Source organism: Schistocerca serialis, chromosome 4, assembly GCF_023864345.2.
Source record: "Schistocerca serialis cubense isolate TAMUIC-IGC-003099 chromosome 4, iqSchSeri2.2, whole genome shotgun sequence".
Classification (NCBI taxonomy): Eukaryota; Metazoa; Arthropoda; class Insecta; order Orthoptera; family Acrididae; genus Schistocerca; species Schistocerca serialis.
In genome coordinates, this window is record NC_064641.1 from 752,397,182 (window position 1) to 752,409,479 (window position 12,298).

The 12,298-nt window shown below is 42.4% G+C and overlaps 1 non-coding gene across 1 annotated transcript; it reads right to left on the reverse strand.

Moving 5' to 3' along the window:
* Positions 1-8,318: 8,318 nt before the first annotated feature.
* Positions 8,319-8,393, reverse strand: Trnap-cgg (transfer RNA proline (anticodon CGG)). The gene has a single exon. It is a non-coding gene; the product is annotated as a tRNA-Pro (tRNA).
* Between the last annotated feature and the right edge of the window lie 3,905 nt (positions 8,394-12,298).

Below are 12,298 nucleotides of genomic sequence, written 5' to 3' on the forward strand. Positions count from 1 at the left end.
AAAGGCCTCAAGAGTTTTCAGTTAAAAAGTTCTGAGGTATTACTTCTCAGCACGCTCTCGCACGTACATACTCCGGAAGTCACCTTACGGTGCATGGCAGAGGGTACCTGGTAACACTGCTGGTCCTTCCCTTTCCTGTACCGCTCGCATATGGAGCGAGGGGAAAGCAACTGCCTATAGGCTACGTACAAGCTCTAATTTCTGTTATCTAGTCTTTGCGCTTCTTTCGCGAAATTTACGTAGGAGGCAGTAGAATCGTTCTGCAGTCAGTCGCAGATCTCAGTTTTCTAAATTTTCTCAATAGTGTTTCGCGAAAAGAATATCGTTTTCCCTTTCTGGATTCCCATTAAGTTCGCGAAGCATTTTCGTAGCATCCGCGTGTTGATCGAATCTACCGGTAACATATCTAGCTGCACGCCTCTGAAATGCTTCGAAATCTGCCTTTAATCCGACCACATGAGGATCCCAAACAGCCGAAAGCCAATTCAAGAATGGGTCGTACAAGTGTTTCGTGCGCAGTCTCCATTATCGATGTGCTATATTTTCCTAGAATTCTTCCAGAACACCGAAGTTAAAGCCATTCTCTTTGTCTACTACCGACCTTACGTGATCGTTTCATTTCATATCGCTTTGCAACGTTACGCCTAGATATTTAATCGACGTAACAGTATTCAGCAGAGCACCGCAATACTGAATTCGAATATTACGAGATTATTTATCTTACTCGTCCGCACTAACGTACATTTTTCTACATTTAGAGCGAGCTGTCATTCACCACACCAACTACAGATTTTCTGTCTAAGTCATCCTGTCTCCTCCTACAATCACTCAACGACAATACTTTTCCGTACACGCAGCGACATCAACAAACAGTCGTAAATTGCTGCTGACCCTAGTCGTCAGATTGTTAGTGTATACACCGTAGAGCCAAATAAACAGGTACACCTGCCTAATATCGTGTAGGGCCCCAGCGAGCACGCAGAAGTGCACGAAGACGTGGCATGGATTCGACTAATGTATGAATAAGTGCTGGAGGTAACTGACACCAAGAATCCTGCAGGACTGTCGGTTACGAGGGGGAGGAGATCTCTTCTGAACAGCTCTTTGGAAGGCATCCCAGACATCCTGAATAATGTTCATGTCTGAGGAGTCTGTTGGAAGTATTTAAACTCAGAAGAGTGTTCCTGGAGCCACTCTGTAGCAATTCTCGACGTGTAGGGTGTCGCATTGTCCTGCTGGAACTGACGTAGTCCGTCGGAATGCACAATGGACGTGAATGGGTTCAGGTGATCAGACAGAATGCTTACGTATGTATCACCTGTCAGAGTCATACCTAGACGTATCAGGGGTCTCATTCACACCAAATGTACATGCCCCACACCATTACAGAGCCTCCACCAGCTTGAACAGTCCCCTGCTGACATGCAGGGTCCATGGATTCGTGAGGTTGTTTCCATGCAGGTACACGTCCATACGCTCGATAAAATATGAAACGAGACTTGTCTGACCAGGCAATATGTTTCCAGTCATCAACTGTCCAGTATCGGTGTTGACGGGTCCAGGCGAGGTGTAAAGCTTTGAGTTCCTCAGTCATCAAGAGTACACGAGCTCCGAACATCGATGACGTTTCGTTGAATGGTTCGCACGCTGACACTTTTTGATGGCCCAGCATTGACATCAGCAGCAATCTGCGGAAGGGTTTCACTTCTGTCACGTTGAATGACTGTCATCAGTCGTCGCTGGTACCGTTCTTGCAGAATTTTTTTCCGGCCGCAGCGATGTCGGAGATTTGATGTTTACCGGATTCCTGATATTCACAGTACAACGGTGAAACGGTCGTACAGGAAAGTCCCCACTTCATCGCTGTCTCTGAGATTCTGTGTCCCATCCCTCATGCGCCGACTATAGCACCACGTTCAAACTGCCTTATGTCGCGATAACCTGTAATTGTAGCAGCAGTAACCGATCTAATCACTGCGCCATACACTTGTTGTCTTATATAGGTGTTGCTGACCGCAACGCCGTATTATGCCTGGTTACATATCTCTGTATTTGAATACTCATGCCTGTACCAATTTTCAGTACACAAAGAGGACAAGAGCAAATCTACCGCACTGCCCTGTTGCACTCCTGACGATAACCTTGTCTCCGTGGATCAACCGCCGTCCACGACAACATACTGGGTTCCATTACTTACAAGGGAACCTCCCCATCGCACCCCCCTCAGATTTAGTTATAAGTTGGCACAGTCGATAGGCCTTGAAAAACTGAACACAGATCAATCGAGAAAACAGGAAGAAGTTGTGTGGAACTATGAAAAAATAAGCAAAATAAAGCAACTGAGTAGGCCATGTGCAAGATAGGCAACATCAAGGAGAGTGTGAGCACAGGAGCGCCGTGGTCTCGTGGTTAGCGTGAGCAGCTGCGGAATGAGAGGTCATTGGTTCAAGTCTTCCCTCGGGTGAAAAGTTTATTTTCTTTATTTTTCGCAAAGTTATGATCTGTCCGTTCGTTCATTGACGTCTCTGTTCACTGTAATAAGTTTAGTGTCTGTGTTTTGCGACCGTACCGCAAAACCGTGCGATTAGTAGACGAAAGGACGTACCTCTCCATGGGAACCGAAAACATTTGATCGCAAGGTCATAGGTCAACCGATTCCTCCACAGGAAAACACGTCTGATATATTCTATACGACACTGGTGACGGCATGTGCGTCACATGTCTGCCCACCTAACTAGTACACTTGGCGAATGGGTAAAAAGATTCTTCTACCTTGCCCGATTTAGGTTTTCTTGTGGATGTGATAATCACTCCCAAAAAAATTGATGAAAATATAAGCGTTTGTAACATAAACGGAAAATAAAAAGTTAAACTTTTCACCCGAGGGTAGGCTTGAACCAAGGACCTCTCGTTCCGCAGCTGCTCACGCCAACCACGGGACCACGGCGCTCCTGAGTTCACAGTAGCCTTGATGTTGCTTATCATACGCATGGACTACTCAGTTGGTATATTTTGCTTATTTTTTCATAGTTCCACACAACTTCTTCCTGTTTCTCGATTGATCTGTGTTCAGTTTTTCAAGGCCTATCCACTGTGCCAACGTATAACTAAACCTGAGGGGGGTGCGATGGGGAGGTTCCCTTGTTAGGAAGTCTTCGAGCTATTCATATATCTTGAGGTTTATTACGTAGCGGGGCGCTGTGTGAAACGCTTTCTGGGAATGGAGGAATGTGGAATCTGCCTTTTGTTATTCATCCACGGTATGTAGGCTGTCATGTGAGAGTGTGCGAGAAAAGAGCAACCTGAGTTTCAGACGAGCGGTGCTTTCTAAATCTGTATTGATTTTCTGTCTCAAGGATATTTACTATATTCAAACCTAGAATACGCTCAAGAATTCTGCAGCAAACGTTGTCGTCGTTTCCGGTTCCCCTCCGATAGAGTCTGTCGATGCATCCGCTCGATGCAGCGAAAGGGTAACATCCTTATCAGTAGTATAGGCCATTCGGCCAAGGTTGTTAACTGGTTGTGTGGTAATTCATGCACTGTCGGTCATCGTTGGCGTTTATTACGTCTGAGGAACGGATTCCACGTAGATTCTCCCAAAATTGTGGGCTGGTTCACAGGTTAGACCTGTGGTACGCTGCCTCCAGCAGGAGTATGGTTGATTGAAGCACTGTGGTATCGGAAATGATGCTTTGGGTTATTTACTATATGACACACGAGTATGAAAGGAAAAGCACTCCTTCAATCCGAACAGTCAAATTACTCTCTTCATAATATGTAGTGAATGTTACTGAACGTTCATGACGTACAACTCAAAGATAAACGGGGGGTAATAACACTATACTTGTGGACATCTCAAAGTTTTCTAAGAGTGCGGTAATTTGGTAATTTCGCCCTACAAGATATCACCAACTACATAATCCATGCCAATGTTGGCTGAATACAGAGTCTCATGTAAACTGTATTCTTAGACCTCGGAACAAAAATCCCTATTAACTGAAACGTTTAATAACGTTTTCAGACGCCAATTTGTTTTGTTTACAAATGATACAATCATCACAATAATTAGTGAATAAAGTACAGTCTTAGAGAGATCAGTTAACTTAATTTCCGTGGACGATAGTAAGTGGTTCCTAGCCAATTATTTGTTACTAAACTTCGAAAAAAAAACATCACTGTATGCAACTTAGAACTTGTAGGAAATTTCCCGCCAATATATGCCTAAAATATGACGACAAGTAGACAGAAGAAGGTGACACTGCTAAATTGTTGGTATTAGAGCTTGATAATAAAATTCAACTGGGAAGAGTATATCAGAGAACCGCTGAAGCGCCTAAATAGATCTCTATTTACAATGTGGATGTTGTCACACATAGGCGATATAAAAATAGAAAGGCTAGCACATTTTGAGGGGAGGGGGGGGGGGACCCATCAAGCCAAGCTGAAATTCCCCGAGTCCAGACACGTGTAGCTTGAGTTTCTTCTGGTGTGAAGTCGAATGTCATGTAGAGGTCTGTTTATGGAACTGGGGACACAAACTACTAATGACTAATAGATTTATTCTGTAACGAAATTCGTCATAAGCCACATATCTCCTTTTCAAATCAACAGCTCAGTTCGTGGAATCAATACTAGAAATAAGAATAATCTTGACAAAAATTTAAAGTCACTTCCCTTGGTCCAGAAAGGTGGCCGTTATTCAGTTACATGGATTTTCATTAACTTGTCTGAAGCCATAAAAGGTTTAACTACAGACTCAGCATAGTTTAACTCCACTGATGAATTTCTTAACAGAACCAACTGATATGTATATGTTATTAATAATGTCAAATAGTGCGTGTGTTGCGTAGAATCCGATTTCTATTCATATTCAGTGCAGTAATATGATTAATGTCGATAAGCGCTGTAAAATGATTCTTCTTTTTAGTTATGCATGACTACAATAGGCTAAGCATTGTCATATGCACCTTAGGTGTCGAACATTTACTGGTTTTGTGACAAAGTTGTTATTACCTTTCGAATGAAAATATGTTTAAGATTTTTTTGACTTATTTCCTATCCATGACGGCCTCTTCAGTCAGGGTCGGTGGAAGGTACATTAGCATAACTTTTTACTTTCCTAATTTTTATTGTGTATTCTTGTTTTGTGGCATGTTCTACATCCTGGAGATCTACTCACAATGTATCTATTGGAATGAAAAGCACATCTAATCTAATGTATAAACCATAGAGGGAAGAAAATTTACAAAAAGTATGATATGTTTTGAGACGTCCAAACATCAAAATGTTTTCGATCCAATAGACTTGCATCAGCTGCACAGCAGCAGGACCAGCCATTGAAAGGGAGCAGCAGACGGTTGAGTTCTGATAACTACATTAAACATTATAACGTTTATCCTATAGTATTTGCGGGCTTAGCTACAACAATTTGGAATGTGCAGGTAGAAGTGCAAGGAAAACAAAAACAATTCTACAAAGTGCAGTTTCACAGTTTACAGTACGTCCAAAACAACTTTGGCTTTCTACTATTAAAAAAATTGCGTGAGAGACTCATTGGCTCCTACATGCTTGATGATGGTTGCTGTTCTTCGCCAACCAAACAATGATTCCCTTCCTAGTGGTTTACTTGGTGTGTTATAAGAGAGGGAGAGGGGTGCATTGAACCTGATGATGATGGTGATGATGAGGTCTCATACTCCGAGGAGCGTAGGGGAGGCCCACACCACCTACTAGGCAAGGTCCTAGCGGAGGTGGTTTGCCATTGCCTTCCTCCGACCGTAATGGGGATGAATGATGATGAATACGACACAACAACACCCAGTCATCTCGAGGCAGGAAAAATCCCTGGCCCCTCTGGCAATCGAACCACGGACCCCGCGAGAACGCTACCGCAAGACCGCATTGAACCTAGTTACGTGTAAATTACTATATGCATTGGAAAAGAAATCATGAAATCATATAAATGGTAAACATGCGTCATCCATAATTTCCGCTGAGAAGATTTACTATAACTAGTATTCCGAAAGGTCGCAGTTACTATCCACTAAGGGCGAAGATACAGCAACTAACTAACTAAGAAGTGTAAGCAGTAAGATTCTGGTTTAGCTTGACGCCTTAAAGGCGTATTGTCCTTACATCAGATCTGAGTCCGCAGCCGATACCTAGAGGTTCTTGAACAACAGCACGTGTACGTCATTACACGAGCTGTGTAAGCGTTGCACATCGGCGACAGAAGAGAAACCAGCTTCCGCGCCAGCTAATGACGCGCATGTCATTACGCGAAGGTCGTCCCACTGGCGTGACCACACGACACTCTTCCTGGAATGCCTGGCCGGCGTTAACCCGTTACCTCGGCTGAGAAGTCTCCGACATGTCTGCAGTGGCAACTACCATACCTCTCAGAGAGACAAGAAGCACCCGCAAAAAAGACATAGTGTTCCGGTATCAAAATGATTATTACTACCCACAGTCTGTGTACAACACCGAACACTCTTATGAAGGCTATTTGCCTGGAGCAAGGAAACTTACCTGTCGTAATCAGCGACTGTATAACATGTTCATTGTAAAATATACAGGGTGAGTCACGTAAGACGTACCGCACTTTTATTTCGCAAACGGTTCAAAATATCAAAACGAGGTTTTCGGCTACTGAAAGTAGTCAGAGGGGCACTTAATTGTCTCGCATGGTTAATCCTCTTAACTCTTGTGTGAACGAACATACTGAAGCAAGTTTGATTTTACGGCTCCGTACCTCACTCGGTAAAAACTTAACCCTTCAGGAACTTACTTGTTATTCGACTGTTAGTGCGTCTGTTAAGAGCCTTTTTCTCGGAAACGAGTAGGCATACCAAGTTGAACTTTATGTCAAATTCTAAGACCTACAATCCCTTGACAGTGAAAAAAAATGTAAACTTCTAAGTTAATGTAGTCAAAATATAGGGCCATTTACGTCACATATTTTGATACTCGCAAACTCATTCACAGAAACCTGTAGATAAACTGTTGTTGTTGTTCTGCTCTTCAGTCTGAAGACTGGTTTGATGCAACTCTCCTTGCTGCTCTATTCTGTGCAACCCTCTTCATCATCGGATAACTATTTCAACCTACATTCTTCTGAGGTTGCTACATGTATTCTTCTCTTGGTCTCCCTCTAAGATTTTTATTGCCCCTCTCCCCCTGCCCCCTCTTCCCTCCAATTTTAAACTGGTGATCACTTGATGTCCCAGAATGCGTGCTATCAACCGATATCTTCTTTTCATCAAGTTGTGCCTCAAATTTCTTTTCTCTCCAATACTATTCAGTACCTCTTCAGTAGTTACACGATCTGCCCGTCTAATCTTAAGCATTCGCCTGTAGCATCACATATCAAAAGCCTCTGTTCTCTTCTTATCTTAACTCTTCGTCTTCCATGTGTAGCTTCCATACATAGCTACACTCAAAATAACTTCAGAAAAGACTTCCTGACACTTAAAACTCTATTCGATGTTAAATTTCTCTTCTTCAGAAACGCTTTTCTTGCCATTGCCAGCCTTCATTTTATATTCTCTCTGCTTGGGCCATCATCAATTACTCGTATTTTGCCGCCTAAATAGCAGAACTCATCTACTGTTTTAAGTGTCTCGTTTCCTAATCTAATTCCCTCAGCATCACCTGATTTAATTCGACTGAATTTCATTCTCCTCGTCTTACTGTTGTTGATTTTCATCTTATATCCTCTTTTCAAAACGCTGTCCAATCCGATTAAATGTTCTTCCAAGTCCTTTGCTGTCTCTGACAGGACTACGTGTCGTCGCTAAACCTCGAAGCTTTTATTTCTTCTCTCTGAAGGTTTTCTCTGGTTTCCTTTACTGCTTGCTCAATGTAGTCTACCCCTACAACCCTGCCTGACTCCCTTCTATACATAATTAAGTTTGTCGTACTCTCATTTGTCCGTTTTTTATTTTAAATGGAACTATAACTCTTTTTAATGCGTTCCAAACGTCTTGAAAAGTTATACAACGCTCGTAAATATTAATGATGACAATTTTCACAAAAGTGTACTACAAATCGGTTAAAATTGAGACACAAGGCGGCCGGAGTCAGTAATCGCCTCCAAAAGACCACCAAGTGGAGCGCTCTAGCCAGGTTCGGTCGCATCAAGCCTTTTGGCTATTTACTTGATTCTGCAAAAGTAATTCACTTAGACCCGAGTACGCGCACACAACTAAAAGAGTTTTTTAAGCCCCTTCTGATACACTAGAAGCTAAGGTTTTTATTTGTTCAGCGTATTGCTTACAAAACTATAGTTACGAAACTTCCTGGCAGATTAAAACTGTGTGCCCGACCGAGACTCGAACTCGGGACCTTTGCCTTCCGCGGGCAAGTGCTCTACCAACTGAGCTACCGAAGCACGACTCATGCCCGGTACTCACAGCTTTACTTCTGCCAGCACCTCGTCTCCTACCTTCCAAACTTTACAGAAGCTCTCCTGCAAACCTTGCAGAACTAGCACTCCTGAAAGAAAGGATATTGCGGAGACAATGGCTTAGCCACAGCCTGGGGGATGTTTCCAGAATGAGGCAAAGGTCCCGAGTTCGAGTCTCGGTCGGGCACAGAGTTTTGATCTGCCAGGAAGTTTCATATCAGCGCACACTCCGCTGCAGAGTGAAAATCTCATTCTGAAAACTATAGTTGACAAGTACACACATTAAATTGGCACACGTTAACATCAAACTGTGAAAGCGTATAAGGTAGTAATGGAAACTGGAGAGCTAACAGTAGCTATAACAGGTCGAGATAGCCATTTCCCGTCATAGTTGGATATCCAAAGACTTCGGCCAGTTGATTGGTGCAGCTGTTGCGATTGCTAGGTCTTCCCAGGTCCTCATGAATTTTGTGTTCGGGAAATCGTGCAAACTGTGATCCAATGTTTGTTCCGATGTCTCGTAGTCGCGTTCGCACTGGTCATTCCCCACTTACGTAGTGTTGCTTTGTTCACGGCGTGGCCAGTTCTGATACGGTTGAGGGAGCTCCATCTTTTTCTCAGTTGTTTCCATTTGTAACAATGGTAGCAACCATTTGTCTACGTCGTTTAAATTGGTGCTAAGAGGAAATACGTCTTATCTGATTGTAGTAGAGCTACCTTTTTGCTGAACGTAGCGGCGGAGCCTGACTCTAGAGACCAACTAGTGGTGTTTCACCGCGATAGCCTATTACGACCGCCTTGTCTTTCAACTTAAGCATATTTCTTGGATACGTCTGTGGAAAGTTTCAACGCTGACATTAATAAGCGTTCTAGCACTGCACTGATCTTTTCAAAAGCTTGCGAATGCCTCATAAAAGTACAGCGTTCCAATGAATGAAAAGCACTACATTGTTAACCTGTTTTCGGTTTACAAGGCCATTATCAGACTTTAACTAAGTTCTGTCGACAAAGAAGTTACGATGTTTGTAAGCAACATCGCAAAAGACCTTACACATCTAGACTGAGGCAGAAACACACAGTCAATGACGTCTTTGACAATGAAATGGTAATGCAATTTAAAAGGTAAAAAGTTGAACAATAAATAAAAAAACTTTACCTCTAAACTGGAAAACAGTGTCTATACAATAGTTTACATTAATAAACAAACCAAAAAAATAAAACTGGTGCTTGTCGAGACACCTTCAAAAAGTATTAAACGTGGAAAGTGATAGAGAATGTAATTAAAAGAAAGAACTAAAAGCTGTAATAGATACATCAGCGACTTACACCTGAGAAAATGCTTTCATAATATTCTACGTATTCCGTGTTTTTCAACCGATGAAAATTTATTCTCCGCTAATGAGACCATAGTTACATTCCTTACCTGCTGTCTTGTCCATTAAAGCGGAGCCTCATTTCAATTCAGACTTGTGAAGGAGCCCTAATGTTCTGCCAAATTTCCCCCATTGCTAGCTAGAGCATAATCTTCTTCCCAAACGATCAAATTAACATTTAATGTGGATTCCACCTCATTTCTTTGCGTCTTGCGTGTAGTTTCCCGTCCTTACTTTCCGAATAAGGAAGCGTTTTTCGATACATATATGGAGTACATAGGCAATTTCAATAAAATAAAAGAAATCAATAAATACAGGAAAATAGAATAATATGAAGGAACAGGCAGTGTTAGAAGTAATGAAAAACGAAGAGAATTGTGTGTAGTTTAGAAGAGGGGAAGTTTTAAGCTGTGTTTGGTTATTTAAGATTAGGTCATGGTTGTGGACTAACTATTTGTTGATTCCCAGGGCTTTCAGCAGACTGAGCTTTTGGCCTCTGTTTGCTAAGTGAAGGACATGGGACTGTGGCTGGTAGCTCTGACCCTCGCTCAGGACATGCTACGAAAATTTGGTGTCAGAATTCAGCAGCGTTCATCTTCAACTATCCTAGTTGCTATGTCTCTGCCTGATCGTTCAGTATAACACTGATCACAATCTGGACGAGTAATTTTGTGTGTCTCACTGCTGGCTAGTAACTGGGTCTTATCTTTGCAATTAAAATACACTCTGCTGTCGTGCTCTTCAGGAAATCCAATAGTTGTAGGATTTCAGTCCTTTTGCTACAATTTTGTGATACCTCTTATAGATTATGGTATTGTACTCCACTTTCTGAAGACAGTGGATGTGATCAATCAGGAGTGGATTGTAGCGACTGATTGAGGCAATAAATTTTAATCTGTCTAACTTTCAGTCCGGAACCACGCGGCTGCTACGGTCGCAGGTTCGAATCCTGCCTCGGGCATGTGTGTGTGTGATGTTCTTAGGTTAGTTAGGTTTAAGTAGTTCTAAGTTTAGAGGACTGATGACCTCAGCTGTTAAGTCCCATAGTGCTTAGAGCCATTTCAGCCATTTTTCTGTCTAACTCTGCTTCGAAAACTTCTTCGAACGTGGGAACAGATGTAAAACAGTGTAGCATTGAATGGAAGGATTTTGTCCTGTCCTGATTGACCACATATTGCATAGAAAACAAAAACTGAAAATTATACCCGTCCTCTATGCCCCATCTGCTGTCCCTTCCCCTGTCTGCAGGAAGTGTTGTACGATACCATATCTAGGAGAGGCATCATATATTGAAGCAAAAACACATAAATTCTGCAACTATAGATTTTCCTACTATGGGAAGAACACCACAGCCCAGTGTATTTTCAGTAACAAAGAAAAGACCCGCTTACCAACCAACAGTGGGGTACACAAAATTACTTGCTTCGGTTGTGTTAAGTTTTCAAAATTACTTGTTTTGGTTGTGATAAGTAATACACCCTATTGTTCAGTCAAATAGAGACACAGCAACTAGGCTCAGTGAACACGAAAGCAGTTGGAGGTTGCAGCATCCAGACTCCACATTTACTGCGCGTGTAACTGTTGACGGGCACAATTACCGCCCACAGTCCCGTGTAAGCCACTTTTAGCAAACAAGGACCAAAAACTGAATCTGCAGGGAGCCCTGGAAATCGTCAAACATCTAGCCCACAGCCCTGATTAATTTTAAATGACCATACACAGCTTAAAACTTCCCCTCGTCTAAACTTCACGTAATTCTCTCAGTTTTCCATTATTTTCCACACTGTGTGTGTGTGTAGTAATGGACGGTAAATCATCGAGTAGAACAGAAGTGATATCTGGCGTTCCGCAAGGTAGCGTCATAGGCCCTGTGCTGTTCCTGATTTACATAAATGATCTAGGTGATAACCTGAGCAGCCTCCTTAGATTTTTGGCAGATGGCGCTGTAGTTTACCGTCTACTAAAATCATCAGACCATCAATTCCAATTGGAAAATGATCTAGAGAGAATTTCTGTATGGTGCGAAAAGTGGCAATTGGCACTAAACAAAGAAAAGTGCGAGGTCATCCACATGGGTACTAAAGGAAATCCGATAAATTTAGGGTATACGATAAATCGCACAAATCTAAGGGCTGTCAATTCGACTAAACACGTAGGAATTGCACTTACGAGCAACTTAAATTGGAAAGACCACGTAGATAATATTGGGGGGAAGACGAAACAAAGACTGCGCTTTGTTGGCAGAACGCTTAGAAGATGCGACAAACCCACTAAAGAGACAGCTTGCATTACACTTGTCTGTCCTCTGCTGGAATATTGCTGCGCAGTATGGGATCCTTACCAGGTAGATTGACGGATGTCATCGAAAAAGTGCAAAGAAGGGCAACTCGTTTCGTGTTATCGCGCAATAGTGGTGAGAGAGTCACTGATATGATTCGCGAGTTGGGGTGGCAGTCACTGAAACAAAGGCGGTTTTCTTTGTGGCGAGATCTATTTACAAAATTTCAATCGCCAACTT